Here is a 6680-nt window from a genome sequence, read left to right on the forward strand (position 1 = left end):
CCTAGGGGAGGGGGCGCCTCCACTTGCCTTGGGGGGCACTCCACCCCGTTGGCCGCCCCCCCCCCTAGAGATCCCATCTCTAGGGCCGGCGCCCCCCTGGGGTCCCTATATAAAGAGGGGGGTGGGAGGGCAGCCGCACCCAACACCCTGGCGCCTCCCTCCCCTCCCTGCTACACCTCCTCCTCTCGCAGAAGCTCAGCGAAGCTCTGCCGGAACCCTGCTGCATCCACCACCACGCCGTCGTGCTGCTGGATCTTCATCAACCTGTCCTTCCCCCCCTTGCTGGATCAAGAAGGAGGAGACGTCACGCTTACTGTACGTGTGTTGAATGCGGAGGTGTCTTCCGTTCGGCGCTAGGATCTCCGGTGATTTGGATCACGGCGAGAACGACTCCCTCAACCCTGTTCTCTTGAACGCTTCCGCACGCGATCTACAAGGGTATGTAGATGCATCTCTCTCTCTCTCTCGTTGCTAGATGAACTCATAGATTGATCTTGGTGAACGTAGGAAAAATATTATGTTATGCAATGTTACCCAACAAAGTTCTGCACTAAGTAGAGATACTACTTGTGCATCCAAAAACTCTTAAACCCAAATCTTGTTTTGAGAGTCCACCATACCTACCTATGGATTGAGTAAGATCCATCAAGTAAGTTGTCATCGGTGCAATAAGGCAATAAAAATTGCTTCTAAATGTGTTAGATCATTTAGTGTAAGAGAAAATTGAGTGTTGTACGAACTTGTGATGGAAAAATAATAAAGGCGATAGACTGCATAATAAAGGTTGCTATCATAAAGGGCAATATAACATGACGTTCTTTTGCACTAAGAGATTGAGCATACAGCCAAAAAGCGCATGGCAACCTCTGCTTTCCTTTGCGAAGGGCCTATCTTTTACTTTATGTATTTACTTTTATGCAAGAGTCAAAGTATTTATCTCTATTCTTTTTATTTTCTCTTTCCGCAAGCACCATGTGGTGAGGAAAGATCTTAGCACATATATCCAGTTGGATATGGGTGGGCATGAGTTATTATTGTTGACATCATCCTTGACGTGAATATGTTGGGAGGCGGAACTATAGGCCCCTATCTTTCTTTGTGTCCGGTTGAAACATTTTGCTCATGTGTATGCGGTGAGTGTTAGCAATCATTGAAGACTATATGATGGTTGAGTATGTGGACTTGCCAAAAGGCTCCGATCCATGCCCCATCCTGAAAAGATGAGGAATTTTAGTTGCAAAGTTAACTAAGAACATAGTTTGTTGATTTTCAATAGAGTTTATGCTTTATACTTCGATGTTGTGATGAACTGTTACTTGTTCATGAGAAGTTTATGATAAAAGTTATGTGATAAAAGTTTTATGATAAAGTTTGTTGTTGTTATAATAATATACATGATGCTTCTATGTCTGTATTTTGTTTTTACCAACACCTCTCTCTCTCTAAGCATGTGGACATGTTTTTCGATTTTGGTTTTCGGTTGAGGACAAGCGAGGTCTAAGCTTGGGGGAGTTGATACGTCCATTTTGCATCATGTTTTACTACTGTTATTTATGATGTTTTATGCATAGTAATGCTTTTTAGATAATTCTAATGCCTTTACTCTCATAATATGCAAGGTTCACACAAAGAGGGAGAATAGTGGCAGCTGGAATTCTGGACTTGAAAAAGCTACGCCAAGCCACCTATTCTGCACAACTCCAAATGAGTTGAAGCTTCACGGAGAATTTTTATGGAATATATAAGAATTATTGGAGAAAATAAGTACCAGAGGGGGCCCACCAGGTGGGCACAACCCACCTAGGCATGCTAGGGAGCCCAGGCGTGCCCTGGTGGGTTGTGCCCTCCTCGGCCCACCTCCGGTGTCCCTCTTATGGTATATAAGTCATTTTGACCTAGAAAAAATAAGGATAGGACTTTCATGACAAAGCGCTGCTGTCTCGAGGCGGAACTTGGGCAGGAGCATTTTTGCCCTCCAGCGGAGCGTTTCTGCCAAGGGAACTTCCCTCCCGAAGGGGGAAATCATCGTCATCATCATCACCAACAACACTCCCATATTGGGGACGGTAATCGCCATCGACATCTTCAACATCACCATCTCCTCTCAAACCCTAGTTCATCTCTTGTGTTCAATCTTTGTACCAGAACTTCAAATTGGTGCTTGTGGGTGACTAGTAGTGTTGATTACATCTTGTAGTTGACTACTATATGGTTTATTTGGTGGAATATTATATGTTAAAATCCATTATGCTATTTAATACCCCTCTGATCTTTAGCATTATTATCATTTGTGAATAGTTACTTTTGTTCTTGAGGTCACGGTAGAAATCTTGTTGCAAGTAATCATGTGAACTTGATATGTGTTCGATATTTTGATGGTATGTGTGTTGTCATTCCCTTAGTGGTGTCATGTGAACATCGACTACATGAAACTTCACCATATTTGGGCCTAAGGGAATGCATTGTGGAGTAGTTATTAGATGATGGGTTGCGAGAGTGACACAAGCCTAAACCCTAGTTTATGCGCTACTTCGTAAGGGACTGATTTGGATCCAAAAGTTTAATGCTATGGTTAGATTTTATCTTAATGATTTTCTCGTAGTTGCAGATGCTTGTGAGGGGGTTAATCATAAGTAGGAGGTTTGTTCAGGTAAGAAAAACACCTAAGAACCGGTCCACCCAGATATCAGATTACCAAAGTAGCGAACACGAATCAAACCAACATGATGAAAGTGACTAGATGAAATTCCTGTGTACCCTCAAGAGAGCGCGTTGTTTATCATAAGAGACCATTTTGGCTTGTCCTTTGCCACAAAAGGATTGGGCTAGTTGATGCATACTATTTTCGTTAGCGTTACTTGCTCGTTATAAATTACCTTGCTATTAAAGAACTTTCTACTTACAATTTCAGTGCTTGTAGACAATACCTTGTTGAAAACCGCTTGTCATTTCCTTCTGCTCCTCGTTGGGTTTGTGTAACGCCCAATATGTGATCCTATCTGAGAGGAACTCGAAGGTCCCACCAAGGATAGAGCCGCATATTGAAGACACTTTTGCAAGGTGGATATCATTACATCGCACCATTACATAATAGATGGGGATACATAAAAAGGGCATACCAATGCCACAAGAATACATCAAACATCATACATGAGAACAACATTCGACTACGGATGAAACACAAACAGAAACTCAAACGACATCCACCTTGCTAGCCCAGGCTGCCGACCAGGAACCTATCCCCTGATCGAAGAAGAAGCAGAAGGACTCGAAAACAAGCAAACATCGCTCTCACGTCGGATCATCGCATTACCTGCACGTGCAACTGTTGTTGTAGTAATAGGTGAGCCACGAGGACTCATCAATCCCATTATCATGGGTATCAAGAGTAACAAAGCTTAATAGGTATGGAAAGGATAAGTGGTGAGGTTGCAGCAAGCGACTCAGCATTGTATGTTGGCTAACTTACGAGTACAAGAATACTATGAGAAGCTACACAACGGTTGCAAGCTAGTAATGATCAAGAAGTGATCCTGAACTACTTACGTGTCAAACATAACCCCCACCGTGTTCTCTTCTTGACTCACTCGAAAAGAGATAGTCACGGTTATGCACACGGTTGGTGTGTTTAATTTCGGATCTGGTGTCAAATTCTCTACAGCCGGATATTAAAAATTCACATCTGCCACATAACCGTGGGCACAGCTCTTGAAAGTTTAAACCTGTAGGGGTGTCCCAACTTAGCCCATGACAAGCTCTCACGATCAACAGAGGAAAATCCTCCTCTCGGAACAACCCGATCAAACTCAGAATCCCGGTTCACAAGACATTTCGATAATGGTAAAACAAGTCCAGCAAGACCTCCCGACGTGCCGACACCCTGATAGTAGCCGCGTGTATCTCGTCTCAGGCCACGATCGGATGGGACAAGCTACGAGTAAAACTAGATCCTCGGGTTTCCCCGTGGTGGCCCTGCAGGCTGCCCATTTGGGACCAACACCATCAGCACTAGCCCCCCTGTATTATGTGGAATAAGAATCCTCGGGTTCATGACGCCCTATGAGTTAATTAATTAATTCAGTATTATTGTGTTGGCAAATGTTAAAACCAATGTTGGGCCTTGCTAGAAGAGTTTTATTCAAAGCGAACTGTCAAGGGGGGCCCATAAACCCAACCGTGTTAGGAACGCAAAATCAAGGAACATAACACCAGTATGACGGAAACTAGGGCGACAAGAGTGGAACAAAACACCAGGCAAAAGGCCAAGCCTTCCACCCTTTACCAAGTATATATGTGCATTAATTAAATAAAAGATATTGTGATATTCCAAGATATCCATGTTCCAACATGGAACAAACTGCAACTACACCTGCAACTAGCTACGCTATAAGAGGGGTTGAGCAAAGCGGTAACATAGTCAAACAATGGTTTGCTGGGATGGTGAAAAGGTTAGAGGTTGTTTCATGGCATATTGGGAGTCCTGATGAACAAGTGGTGGGTAGCGCGACATAGCAATATCATCGAGACAACTAGCATAACAAAGATAGTAGTGGTATCCAGGGTAACGGTCATCTTGGCTAAAATCTCGCTAGGAAGAAGACCAAATCCATGAAGAAGACGAACAGGCATAGACGAACCAAGCACAGTCGAACAAATCCTCACGATCGCAATGAAACAGGGACTATCGAGAAGAAGCGCAACCAGAAAGAAGCAAACCACATGGTAAACACACAACACATAAACATGACATGATGCTCATCCAAGTATGATGAATGACAAGGCTACATGATGCTACACATGGCAAGAGATGATGCATATGAGTACATCACATCAAAGCAAGCTTAATTGAGGCCGGAAACATCATATAACAATTCTGGTAAGTCCTCATATGCAAATTTTGAAATTGGGCCTGATCTGAACAAAACATTATGTTAAAGTTGTTAAACAGCAGGTTAAAGTGCACCATGACATTCTACACGATTTTCTAACCAAGTTAGATATAAAGTTCATTTAATTCGAAAATCCATCCTACCACCCGGTGGTAGTTACCCCATATGTCTCATATACTACCATGTGGTACTATATATACTACTTTATCATTTTAAATATATTCATATACTATATCTAAGATATTTCAAAGCAAGTTACATGAAAAAGTTGCATATGAGCCCATAGTTTTTGTTATATTTGTGAAATATGTACATATTTTTACGTAAAAAAAGAGCATACTCAAAACATGGTATATACTATCTAAAAATTAGTATGTATACTACCTAATCATTGTTATATACAATATACTACACGTACATACTCTCGATTTCGACAGATACTACATACAACATACAAAACGCAAGTGGTGGTAACTACCACTGCTTGTAGGAAACATTTGTCCTATATATATATATATATATATATATATATATATATATATATATATATATATATATATATGAGCAACAAGTTCATGGGAGTCATCAAGACAAGATGCAAACATGAAATAGCAGATTCTCAGACAGTGGAAATCTGGGAATGCAAAACAGTAACATTGTGATGCTGACTTTGAAGGCACATAGCAGCAAGCATAGCAATTTTAATAATTATGCAAAGGACATGGGCATATAGAAAACATGGCATAATTTCAATTAAACCATTGGCACAATTTATAATATGCGTAGATTAATTACAATGAGCTTTGCAAAATGGAACATGATGTTAACAGATTGACAGATTTAGCATGATGACTACTTGAGAGCATGAAAATGACAAGCTACAGTAGTCTATAATTGCAAACAGGTGCATGGATGTATGGGGCATAACATGGACATGAAAACATGCTTACTGGACATTTCCAAAATATGCATAGATTTGATGGTAGCATCAAGCAAACATGGCAACATAATATAACAGTTTCAGACACAGCTGAAAATACTAAGTCTCTGAAAACCGCAAACAGTGAGTAGACCACTTTGCAAGCGTGTCCCAATCAACACATGGAATACCATGAAGAATGGATTGCACCACTACAAAGATTACATAATTATGCTCATAAAACATGTAGGCATGTTTCTCAAAAGAAAATCACACAAAATGCTATGAAAAAGACAAAATGACATGTTACAGCAGTTTTCAGCAGGTTATATCACTTAGCACTTCTGCAATGAGAATAACGGCATCAAGATGAACCCTAACATGCATAAAAATTAAACCACCATGTAGAGCATTAAGATATGAACATGTACATATCAAGATCATCATCATAGGAACAACATGCACAAAGTTATGACCTCCCAAACATGCGCATAATAGGTTCAGATCCACGGACTTAGACGATTTTCACATCGCGAAAAACGGAACGAAGAGGAGCAGGATGGCGCGGTGCGGGTCGAGCGGCGTTGTTTGGATGGAGGGGCTGGTGGATCTGGTCCACCCGACTGGATCCGGCGACGGGCAAACTCCGGCGACCGTTCGACGAGGAGGCAGGCCGACAAGGGGCTCTGACGATGGCACAGAGGCGGAGGCGCTCGAGGCGGGTGACAGCGAGGTGGTGGTGGTCGGAGCAGGCGGCGGTGAGGTGGCGCGCGGGGCAACTCCGGCGGACGGCGGGGCGAAGGCGGCGGCGGTCAGCGGCGGGTTCGCATGGGGTGCACGGCGGTGAAGCAGCGGTGGCGCGGGCGGCGGCG

The sequence above is a fragment of the Triticum dicoccoides genome, chromosome 7B (assembly GCF_002162155.2).
Source record: "Triticum dicoccoides isolate Atlit2015 ecotype Zavitan chromosome 7B, WEW_v2.0, whole genome shotgun sequence".
Classification (NCBI taxonomy): Eukaryota; Viridiplantae; Streptophyta; class Magnoliopsida; order Poales; family Poaceae; genus Triticum; species Triticum dicoccoides.